The sequence below is a fragment of the Mus caroli genome, chromosome 7 (assembly GCF_900094665.2).
Source record: "Mus caroli chromosome 7, CAROLI_EIJ_v1.1, whole genome shotgun sequence".
Classification (NCBI taxonomy): domain Eukaryota; kingdom Metazoa; phylum Chordata; class Mammalia; order Rodentia; family Muridae; genus Mus; species Mus caroli.
The window spans coordinates 131,463,507-131,476,435 of NC_034576.1; positions in this window are offsets into that span (position 1 = coordinate 131,463,507).

Genomic DNA, 12,929 nt, shown 5'->3' on the forward strand with positions numbered 1-12,929 from the left:
ACAGAGCGGCTTCTGATTCTGGGGGCAACTGAGGATGTGAGTCCAGACCCATATATAGAACAAGCAGATTGCTTCCAGGAAGGCAGGTCCTTCCTTGTCAGTCACAGGAGGTGAGACCAGACTGATGTTGAGGATGTGGCCATGGAGGACCCTGGACACTAAGGTTCAAATGGTAATAAGGAAGAGTGAGGAGATGTGCTTTGGCTAGAGAAGTGACAGGTGAACACAGAGTTCTACACACGCTCATCTAGAAGAGTGTCCCATGGGTTAGGAAACCAAGATGACAAAAAGCCAGTTAGGAGATTCATGTAACAGGTAAGTGTAAGGGAATGAGATTGTGAGTGAGGTCATGAGAGGGAGATCAGTAAGAAAGTACAGAGTGGAGAAGGAGTTCAGATGGTCCTTGGAAGCAAGATGCTGAATGGCAGTGGGTTAGCCTTGCATGGATGGAGCTCAGCACAGCTTTAGGAGTCTGGGCTCAGGAACTCAGGGCACATCTCTTGGGAGTCCTATCCTCAGAATGACTTAGATGAGCTGGCTTCATTCTTGTGATGTTTTTATTTTTCCCCTTCTCTAGTTGGGCTGAGAGCTGATGGCATGGTTCATGTCATATGCCCCTCCTTTGAGCCAGAGGAAACTATGTAGAATTCCCAGCCCATTTCAAGGGCTGGTTTCCCTGGTGGAGGCCAGGAGAAATACTAAAAGGACGCAGAGGAACTGATGGTCCAGGAAGTCAGGTGTGAAACCTAGGTCTCTGTTGATTCCCCCTGGGGCCATGGGTACATAGTTCTGCCTCCATGTAAAAGAGGAACACTGATGTAAAATGTTTGCTTAGTTTCTAGTATGAAAGAGATACTTCAAAAACGGCAATTTAATCTCATGATAAAAATCTCCAATAACTTCATTTGGACCAATTCCAGATGAGTCCTGGCCAGCCCAGACTTTGCTTTTTAGCTTTAATTTCAGGAGTTTTCCTGCAGCTTCTAAACTATGCCTGGTGCAGAATAAGCTTCTTACTGGTGCAACTTGGAAGCTACCAGAAAGACAAACAGTCTGCCCCAGGCTCTGTACAGTTCACACACAGAGGTCTTACAAGGAGCAGGGGAATGGCCACCATCTCAGTCTTGCTTCCCACAGGTGACTTCAGGCATATTGGCCCCCTGACTTGAACTTCATTTTCTTCCTCTATAAAAAGAGGACTTTATCTAAATAATGATAAACTCTCCAGTGCCGCTTCTCAGATCGTGAAGTTCTTTACCATCTATCATGATACTTGACTTGTCAAGTATAGCCCTCAATCATTGTATAAGCTTGATTGAAATCCCCGCAACCTCCGTTTGTCAAGAAGAACAGCTGGTGACTTGATGTTCTCATGGTCCATGGGCAGATGGGTTAAAGCCATCCTTCTTCATAAGCCTACAGGTACCACAGCCTCATCTCAATAAAGCAACTAAGGAGAGGAAGAGGGCAGCCAAGCATGGCACAGCCCTAGAGAAATGGGTCTGAACTAATGAGCTCTGCTGGCATACCCACATCAGGAAATGAAGCGATGGTGTAGCATCTTAGGAGCCAGGCTCTTCATCCCACCTCCACAAATGATAACAGATGTGCACCCCATTGCAGGAGGAAGACATCTTGCATCTACCTTCTTTTTCTTCTCAGAATCCAGCTTACCTTTTGCATGCTCCACAGTGGACTTAGTTGTACTGGGGTGGAGATGGGGGTAGAGATTTGCCCTCTATGTCCATCCGTCGTCTCTATTCCACACAGCTTGTGGAGTGCCTTAGTGGGCAAATAGTTCTTCCTTCATGACCCTTAATCCAAAACATATCATTTCATTCTTCCACCTTAATCAATTTTCACTTATTTCTATCAGTTGTTTTTTTTTCTTTAAAGTCTCCTACCTAAGGTCACAGTTTGGTCAGATGGTGAGGGATTTTGGAGATAATCCACTCCTTTATTATCACAAGGAAATTGAATTCTGGAAAGGTTAAGTGATTTGCTCCAGGCCACAGGGCAGAGAATTCAGAATCCTGAGAGTCTTCAGGCACCCTTCACACTTGAACAGTCTGCCCGCAAAGAAAGCGGCAGGGCCCTGTGATCTTTTATTACTTCGGGTGACATCTTGTGAACAAATAGTGCGAAAGAGGGAGAGGTCCCAAGGAGTGAGGCTGAGAAAAGAGGGCATGGGAGCACAGATGGCATTGTAAGATCAGGCCTGGGTTATATATCACACAAGGGCAGCCAAAAGCACTACTAGGGAGTCTGGGTTTGCAAAAACTCTTCCCCTGACCCGCTCCAACCACAGAGTGGGATAAGGAGTGGGACAGTCCCAGCTTTCTGAAAATTCAGAAGTGTATCTTCTATTCTAGGAGCTCAGCAAGACATTTGCAGGCATGTGTGGTGTTTAAAACTGGTCAATGAGGTACCAGGTAGAGAGTCACCCCTGTAAGGATCTCCCTGAACAACTCACAGAGATGTGCGAGGACTCTTTGGGGCCAGAATGGCCCAAATAAACCCTACCCCACTTAAAGTGCTTTTGTCAAGTATTTGTAGCAACAAAACATGTAACCAAGACTGTTTTTTTTCTTTATTTCCCCTCTGAGTCCACTTGTAACTTTTTACTAGAGTTTTGGATCTGGTAAATTTAGACAGGGACTGGGCATCTGATTATTTTTAAGAGTCAAGTAGTTCTGAAATCGTCTGGTAAGGACTTTGGGAGAGTCTATTAGACTAGAGCAAGTCAAGGCCCCCCAAAATGAGACTTCCTCCTATCACACTGCAGTAAATTGCACTTTCTGTGGATCTGTACTTCATTCATTCAAGAGCCCCTTGGGCAGAGACGGGTGTTCTGCTTGATCTGTGCATTCACCACAGCACCACCAGCCCAGCAGTCTGGGAAATGGAAGCTTTCCATAAAGAGCTGTTGAATTGAGATGGGAGGAAAACAAAAATGTGAGTCTTCTGCATTCTATGGGTCTTACCCACTGGCTTGTTAAAGCCTCTGCTCTTCTAATCTCTGGGATGCAGGCTTTTAGTTTCGTGGAAGACACCAGGCAGTTGAGTGTTGTGGCCAGCTTTCCCTAGCCTTGCAACATGAAATACATCCCTGGGGAGTAGGGACTCATGGAGTCCTCGACAGAATCATTAGAAACCTCCCCGAGCCTGCCACCTTCCGCAAAGGAATCATTTTTGTTCTGTGAAAGGTTAGAAGCTGTAAAACAAGCTGAGTCGAAGTAGTCTCTCTCCTCTTTAGCGTCTTCTGACATTGGCTCTTTCTCTCTACACAAGACAGAGCCAAGTGTCCCATGACAAAGGTGTTGTGTGAGCACAGCCCCTGCTGAGAATGAAGTGCCTGGGCTATGTGAAGGCACAGCCAACTTTGTGGATTAGTAAAGCTACATTTTCCTGTTGGTTATGGAGAAGATATTTTCAGAAAAATAAGCAAAGTTATATCCGCTTAAAAAGGGACACACTATTGTACTGTAGTCTCAAGTCTCTGTGTGAAGATGTTGTAACCATCAAAAGAAATACAATTTCACATCAAAATGCCTGATTTCAAACCCACGGGACATTTGTCATGAATGATTAAGTTTGCCTGCCTTTTAACGAAAGTAAGAAACAATTTTTAGTTTGTTTGTTTGCGTTTTAAGACAGGATCTCACGATGTTGTCCCAGTGGGCCTGGAACTCAAAGAGATATGTCTGGCTCTGTCTCCTCCAAAGTACTGGGATAAAACGGCTTGTACCACCATGCCTGGCATAGGAAACTAGGCTCTTGGAAGATCACTAAGGCTGTCAACTTTGACTTGACAGTATAAATCTTTGCCTTAGCAGGGACCAGTTTATCTATTTATTTATTTATTCAACTCAAGCTACTGTATACCTACTGCGTGCTGGACACCATATGAGATGCTCTCAATCTTGAAGAGTATACGAACATAAATGTATGTCTCTGACCCCCCCAAAAGAACTATGTCTCTTGCAAAAACATACAAACATACATACATACATATATACATACATACATACATGCATATATACATACACACACTAGACAGAGTCATCAATATGAATATTTCAAATAGCTCTGTTGAGATGTTTGACATGGATCAAGTGTACACATTTAAAATATTCAATTTTATAATATTTGACATATGCATGCCCTGGTGGCACCATGACCACAGTGAAGTAGAAGCATACCTACCACGTCTGAAGAGTTCCTTCGGTCCCTTTGCAATTCTTTCTGTCTGCTCCTTTTCATTTTGCTATCCAGAAACAGCCATACTGTTGCATTCTTTCAGTACAAATCAGTTTGCAGGTTTTAGCTTCCTTATGAATAGGACTAGATACTACACGCTCTTGGCTCCTTTCATTCAGGAGAGTTATTTTGAGCCTCACCCATGTGGCAGAAACCTCAATAACTCATTTCTTCATATTACTTAGATTGTCCTGCATGCATATGGTGGGATTTGTTTATTCCTCCCCTTTTGATGACATTTGAGTTGTTTTCCAGTGTTCAGCTATTCTAAGTACAGCTGCTGTGACTATTCGTGTAGAAGTCTTTGTATAGCTATAGACATTCAGGAAAAGAACAGCTCTATTTACATGATCTTCATATACTTAACTTTTAAAGTACAAACCGCCATATGGTTTTGCACCTCAGAAGTGATGTATACAACTTCTATTCCCTCTGCATCCTTGCCAACCTTGATGCAACCATTCAATTTACTTCATCCATTTGCATTATGATTTAAATCTGCATTTCCCTGATGATTATCTGAACATGGTAATTATTTAACAATGATTGTAACTGCCTTAATGGAGACAGATATAACTTTGTATATGTGAGGACTGACTCTCAGCCCTTTGGCTGCCCTTATCCCACAGTTCTGAAGGCCCCCACTTATCTTGCAGAGGATTTGCTCTTCAGATGCATTTGTCAGTCAGCTGGGGATAACTTGGTACTCTGTGCTTCCATTTTTAAAAAATATGGTCTAGTGCTCTTCATTTGGAGATGGATATGCCTAAATATTCCTCTAACTAGCACCATTGTCAGCTCAGTGAACTCACCGGTGTAGAGACATTGGCTACGTTTTCCTGAGCTCTCCCACCCCAGTTTTGCCTCTCGCATTCCATCTGTGTCAGCCTTCTCTAAGGAATGCACTTCCTCAGCAGACGGGATGCTCAGAGCCATTCTGAAACTTTAGCTGGTACAGGACCACGACAAAGTCATGGCTTGATGTGATACTGATGACCGCAAAACAAGGTCATTGGTTCACAGGCAGTGTTGGCAGTCTGTGTGTGTGTGTGTGTGTGTGTGTGTGTGTGTGTGTGTGTGTGACTCAAGGGAAGAGAAGGGACAAGAGCTGACTTACCCTACTGGGTACCTTCATGCTCTGACTTCTGCCTTATATGGTTTGGCCCCACACTGCAAACAAAGGGCCTGGCTTTGACTGCTTATAAGAAGGATTAGAACACCTAGGGCTGGCTTTGGGAGACAGGAGCCACCACATTTAGCTTCTAGATCTTCTCTGTCTCCCTCTGTGAGCTTCTGTACTCATTAGAAGAAAGGGAGTGAGGCAAAGGAGCTAACAGGAGCCTGATCCTTCACTGTTTCCCCCTTGGTAAGTTTATATACAGAAACAATGGATTTAGGAACATATCAATGCCCATGCCCTTCCTGAACTCCTCTCAACCCATCCCCCATCTCTCTCCCAACTTTATGTCATCCCTCCCCCTTCCTCCTCCTCTTTCTAACTCTTCATTTATTTTTATAGCTTCTGTTTATTCTCTAGAGTTTGTTCTTCCTTGGTCAAAAGGGAATGTTCGTTTCTCCTATCTTCAAATATTCAAAATCACAATACATTTTATAGTCTAATGAAGAGTTTTTAAAAGAGAGAAACTATAAAAACAACATAGCTGACTGTCACTTGGGGATATCTTCAGGAAAAATGAAGACCTCACCTGTTTCTAGAAGCCATTTCCAGAAAGCTTGTGAAAAGAATGGAAGGTTGACAGCACCTGGGAGCTGAGACAATCTCTGTAGAAAGTCCATCCGTCACCGCCCCTGGTCCAGGCATTTGAGACTTAACATGATGTTTCTTGGAGTTCTCTCTGTTCCTCAGCCAAGTTATCTTCTCTTTTGCCCCCTAGAATGCCAATATTGGGATGTAGTATATCTATCTTAGTATCCATGGTTACACATTTAAAATCATATCCTATTTTTCATTTCTAGAAATACTTACAAGTACTTATTGTTAAATCTATTTATCTAAATTAATTTTGCTCTTAGGTTGTGAGGAAGCTTCTGAAATTGCTTGAGACAGCATGGCACCTGAGACCCTGAGAAAAGGGGCATGTTAGCGTAGTTTAGGCTTGAGGTCCACCTCTGGTCTCATGGAAAAATGACACTCACATGACAACAGGGATCCCTTTCATGTGCCCTTAAAGAAAGGAAGGAAAAAGGAGTTCATGGATAGACAAAGTCCCAGAAGCCTGAGGAAACAGAAGTCCTTTCTTTCCTTGTCCACATCTGAAAATCAGCTTTTTATATGCCAAACGACCTCTTCCCCAAATTAGCCATCAGTTCTTTATTTTTGGTATTATGGACACTTTCTAAACAGAACAAGTTCAGCCACAGAATGGCATCCAACCTTAGTCCAGTTTGTACTAGTGGCACCATCCTGGTGGTAAATGTTTTCTGAGAGGCAAGCCCAGTGCCACGAACTCTGAGCATTGTCCTTCAGTTTGTACGCAACTCTGAAAGTTGGACTTGCTTATACCAATGCCCCATGGAATTGTGCTCCTTGCCCAAGGTGTCATACTGACAAGAGGCAGAAGAAAAGTCAATCTGTACCTTGTGCTGTGCTGTGGCTCTTCATTTTCTGATAATCCCTTTAAATATCTGTCACATCCTGATAAACAATTATTCTTCTCTATCTGGCTGTGACAGTGTTACAGTGTAGGGGTCTTGAACATTTTCTCTGCCAATTACAGAATTAAAAGGCAGGCAAAAGCTCAGGCACTGCAGACAGCACCAGTGAAGTCTCAAACACTGCCAACAGAAGCAGAGGGAACCAGCGGCCCAAGGAGGGCTTTTATTAGGGGTGAGGACAGACAGACAGGCACAGACACACACACACACACACACACACACACACACACACACACATTGAGAGAGAGAGAGAGAGAGAGAGAGAGAGAGAGAGAGAGAGAGAGAGAGAAGACAGAGAGAGAATACACAGAGAAAAAAAGATCCTCTGCAAAGCCGAGGGAAGACTCAGGAAGCCAAAAAAAAATCATTTTGTTCTTGAGGGATGTTTCTTTTCTCTTCTTTTCTTTCTTATCTCTGAAGAATCTCTCTCCCCAATTTAGGGTTGTTCAGTTTGAAGAGAGACAGGATGGTTGATTGGCCTACAACTGTTTCCTGATCATGCCTGGAACTTGCTGAGTCAGTCAGTCAGCAGGGAGCCTAGTGGCTGGATAAGGCCTACAAAGCCTTTGGTTTAAGCTGGCAGGCCTTTGTCTCAGGTAAGGAGGGAAAGAGTGAAGCTGACCATCTTGGAGATTTGCTACTTTTATTACCTAGCCATGGCTCCATCCAATAACTGTCTGTCCAGCAAGGAGTCTGTCTAACTCCTCAGTCATCCCACAGGGTAGCTTTGGACATAGCAGCCCCTCTGTTCTTCTTGCTCCTCTTCCTGGAGCACAATTGGCTTCTCATGTTGCAAATCACAGGGTAATTCTTTTCTGGGGGCCAAGGGAGGAAAAAAGACAACCACCAGAATCAGCTGTCCATCACCTGATAATACCCTACGTCAAGACTCAATTTGAACCCCCGTCTCCAGCTGTTTCCTGTCACTCTTGCTATAGCGTCAACTTGGAGTATTATAGTCTTCCCATTGTGGTTTCATCTTTCCAAGAAAAATCAGTTACCAAAGCGTCTACTGTTATGTTAGTTGGCCCCATCAGTAACTCAATTATTTGCCATTACCTTTAACGGTCGAACCTTAAAACCCTGAACGCTATTTTAGGAGAACATTGTGCCATTTGATCTGATATGGCTTGTTCCCTCTCAGGAGAGACACTACAATTATCTGTGATGTGTGCTGTCCCCCTTCATTCAGATTATGCAGCATATTCATGAGTATGCTTTCAGTATCCAAATGGGATACATTAAACTCTGCTCCCAGGGAAAGCTAGGTAGGACCAAGCGTGCAACTCAGATCATGTCTGGTTTTTGCTAAGAGGATGGTTACTGTTGGCAACCAGGCACCACCATGGCCAGCCCAAGAGACCTGGGGACAACAAGACACATCATCAGTAGCTGCCCAGAGGCAACACATTCCCATTGTCTTCTTGTGTCACAAGTCCTCCTGCACATCCTAGATAAAAGGATGCCCCACCTAGTCCCCCCACACACACTTTTTTCTTCCTTCACCACCCAGAGGCTGCCTTTGTGATCCCTTAGCCCCCTTTTTAAATAAAGCTCCCATGTGAGGCCTGTCACTCAGTGTGACTGTGTGAATTTCTTAGCTTACACCCAACAGTTGCCTCTGTCAGCGAGAAAGACTCCACAAGATTCACAGAAATTAAACTGCCCCTGATTCATTTCTTTGGGGAGAAACATTCCCACAACTTTCAGAGTATGTTTGTCCTGAAGGACTTCTCAGAGATTGATGATTCCACTAACTAACGCCCTCCTCCCTCTCTCCCAATTTCAGGAGGAGCAAGTGAATATTTTCTCTGCAGAGGCACTTCAAATGGGTAATTGCTTTCATGCCAGGCATTTCTGTGAAATTGGATAATAAACAGGGTCTTAAATTCTTTGTTTCCCTTGAGTTGCCTAAGCTTAAGAGAATTTCTATGGAGAATTTTATTTCTTAGGCTGCAACTTTAATAACTTCATTTAGACTCTTGCTTGCCCCCACTCCCCACTCCCTGATCCTCAGCTGTATATTTGGGTGTGGAATGTACTTTCTCTGACTATGGCTAGGAGGAAGCTTCTTGAAGTATTCATTTTCTTTTGAAATATGAAATTCAATCAAGTCTCTCTCAGGATAATAATGGGCATTTATTGATGGGCTCCAGGCTCTGCAGATTTTCAGCAAAGAGACAGATGGTAACTATTTTAGGCTTTGTGTAGTGTGAAAATGGCCACAAACAACACCAAGTAAGGATGGTTGCATTACAATAAAACTTTATTTATATGCATTGACACTTGAATTTTATATAAATGAATTACATTACTGATTTGCATTTCCCCCCTCTAACTTCTTAAAAATGTAATTACCATTCTTTTCTTATAGTTCTTATGAATATCAGACAACAGGCCAGATTTGATTCAAAAGCCAGTGAATCAAGAAATATTTTGAGCAAACTACTTGGTATAGTGAGGAAACTAGACACGACACCCACACATGTTTTGTTTTTAGAAGAGAAACTGTATAAACTGATGACATGAACTATCCATTCCATGGTGTGGTTAAGGGGGATGTTTTTAGTGTAGACGAGAGAGAGAGAGAGAGAGAGAGAGAGAGAGAGAGAGAGAGAGCAGCCAGAGGCAACTGCAGAGTCTAGAATGGAGACAGAAAGAAGTAGGCTGAACATGGCCAGCATAACATGGCCAGCAGATTGGACCTGGCCATGAGAGAAGCAGACAGGCAGGCAGGCAGGCAGGCAGAGACAAAGATAGATAAATGAAAGAAAGAAAGAAAGAAAGAAAGAAAGAAAGAAAGAAAGAAAGAGAAAGAAAGAAAGATGTTAGACAGAACATATAAAAATGGGTTATAAGAAGCATGAGTAGCCGTGGGGAGCGAAGCCAGTGAGCTGGAGGGAGTTTCAGGAAGGGGAAGAGGTGAAAAGGGCTAGGATGCTAGCCTAGGCTTCAAAAGGCATTTGTATTACTGATGGACTCTGGAGGGTCAGCACTGCTTTAGTATGCTAGCAAGCACCAAAGATAAGGAATTGCCTTCTTTGGTAGAGAGGAACAAGCTTCAAAAGTTCCCGAGGAATGCTAGCTTTTATCTAACTGTCAGAAATTCTCCTATAGTCCAAGTTGTGCCCATGTCTGGATATTTGGACTGCCTTTTGGAGTTTTAGAAACTAGGGTTTTCTTGGGACCCAACAGAAATCAGTTTGGCAAAATAAGGTATTGATGTGTAAGTGGAAAAATGACTTATATTTGACTCTGTCCCAGGCAATGCTCCTGAAAAGCTGGAGTATAAGCAGCTCTCCAGTCTTCTCAGATGTCACCAGCAATGTGGGAACAGTTGGCTTTAGGTGTCTGACACTCCAGGCAGCAGAATCAGGAACTATTTCTCAGTCTGTGAAATACTGGGGCTTTACAGCTCTCTGCAGATGTTTGTGAAACAGTGCAAGCTATCTACAAGCTGGACATTATATTCAATCCGTATACCTTTCTACAGACCAACCCAATGGAATAATGAATAAATGATTTCCTTATGAATAAACAAATCCTCATAAATAGATGATTTTCTTAGAACGGCGTCTTCCAGTACTGTAACCATCAGTTCCTGTGTCTATTTAAATTTAGATTTAAATTAATTATATGCAATGTAAAAAAAACGCCCCCCTTTTCCCCCTTTTGAAGGAGCCACACTAAAGTACTCAATGGCCAGTAAAGAAGTAGGTTCCCATGAGCACAGTGGTTCCTTGGGCGGAACTGCTTCAGAATGGGCTTTCTCTTTCCCGCATTGAGTGTAGTTAAGCAAATTCATCTGGATGATGCAAAGTCTGTTATCTCACCATCCTCAGAATCAGGAGGCAGCAGCTTAGTGGATGAGAAAGAAGGCAGTGGTATTATTTGTGAACAGCAGCATGGTAGGACACAGTCACTGACCATAAAAAGCACTGTGACAAAGTGTCCCCACAAAGTCCATCCTAAAGGGGAGGTAGATGGCTGGGCAACCTGCAACAGCCACGAAATCCATCTATGTGGAAAGAAGCAGGAAAAGCCAATATCTGGAAGATGATGGCTTGGTAACCAGTTGTGTAGATTTGTGAACAATCGCTAACCCTGGCAGTGGAAGAGGCTGTCAGCTGGTCCTGAAAATCGATGGACAGACCACATGAGCCCAAAGAGAACTAAGGCCAGGCTGTCTTCCCAGGACAGAAACTCAGAACAAAAGCAAAACCTCTGATTGGAGGGAGACAGCAGTTGAACAGGACATGCACAGGGAAGAGCGGAGAAGAAGTGAGGATCGACACTAGGCAGTAGGAGGGTGAGCATCTGCAGCTTTGCAAAATCAGGCAGCGGGAAGAGGGTACACGAAGTTAGGCATAGCTTTCTGTACCCTGTCTCCTGTTTAAGGATCCATATAAAATTAGCCCTTAGGCATGTGAGCTGATGACTGCAGGTGAAGTTCATTCAGAGCTAAATGGGAAAAAAGAATTTCACTAAAGACAAAGGCAGGGCAACAGAAGCAAGCTCGGAAAACCGTTACTTGTTATTTCAAGATGAGCCAAAAGGTATTTGGAAAATGAGCTGAAACATGAAAATGCACATTGGTTAGAATTAGAAAACTCAGAGTGGAGACTCCAGGCCTAGAGAAGAGTTGGCAAATATACAAAACAATCTTAAAACAGAGGTTAAACTATAAGAAACAATACTGTGTATAAAATGAAAAAAAAGAGGGGAGTTGAAAACAATGATTACCCACTTGTGGTCTTAAAACACGGTTTCCTTCTAAAAAGAGTTAGGACTGATCCCAGCCCAGGAGTGGAGAGGAGACAAATTTCTGGAGTCCCACATCACAGCAGGCAGCATCAGAGGGAGCAGGGAGCACTAGGCTGTGTCAGGAAGACTCACCAGCCTACCTGACCAGCCACTCCCTTCACAAAGAGAGCACAATTTTGCTTTGTAAGAATAATAGTTAAAGTGAATCAACATCCATCAAATATATTTGAGTGCATAAGTTCAAAATAATAGTTTAAAAATGGTCAACTTTATAAGCTTTGGTTATCTTGTAAACTGATGCTAAAAGGAACTGTGTCAGTGAGTAAGAAAAATAAGAGGAGGTGAAGTGGAAACTTAAGGCTTCTTTGGAAAAGCAGTTGGATGGTGTTTTGCTGGGGCAAACACGTGAAGGAATGTTTAGCGCAAGTGGACACAGGTGAAAGGCTAAGGCAGACTCATGAAAAAACACTCGGCTGAAGCAGACACAAGTGAAAGGATGTTCTGTTAAAGCAAGCACGTGAAAGGACACATGCAACAACACGCATGCATTGGTATGCCTTACATTGTGTAGATGAGATGCATTTGTGGAGACTCCATAGAGAGAAATGCACCAAAAGACTTCTGATGGTGTGCTGCAGTTTCTTGCAGCGTCCGCTGACTTGGGCTGATTGACACAGTGATGCCAGCTGAGGCAAGACACTGCTGAGGCAAGACCCGCTGAGGACACATGATGTTTGAAGGGACTATAAATAGACCTCAACTGCTTATAGAGCTAGGTGTGCAGCGATTGTGAGTCTCAAGTCTTCACTGATCTTTGCTTTGTTGAGAGAGGCGCAGCCTAGAACTTCTCCTGTTGTTCCTCCTGGTCCCTCCTGCTGACTCGAGCTGAGGCTAAGGCTGGCTGTCTCTGCTATGTCAAGTCACTGCTGTTGTTAACCTGACTCTACTGGACTCAACTGCTGGTATATCTGTGGAATGTTAGCGAGTGGATCAAGCTGTTGCTGCCAAGTTGTGAACTGATATCCAGACAACACACATGGGAATTGCTCCAAAGAACCTTTCTAAACAGATCCATCCATGCACCCCCCATCCTTTTTTCTCCTGCTACCTCTGGTGGGTAGTGGGCTAAAAAGGAGGTTAAGGTATTTAAGAACCGTCATTAAAAATAAGGTTTTTAAAAAATTAAAGGTATGCCAGGCCGGTGGCACATGCCTTTAATCCCAGCACTT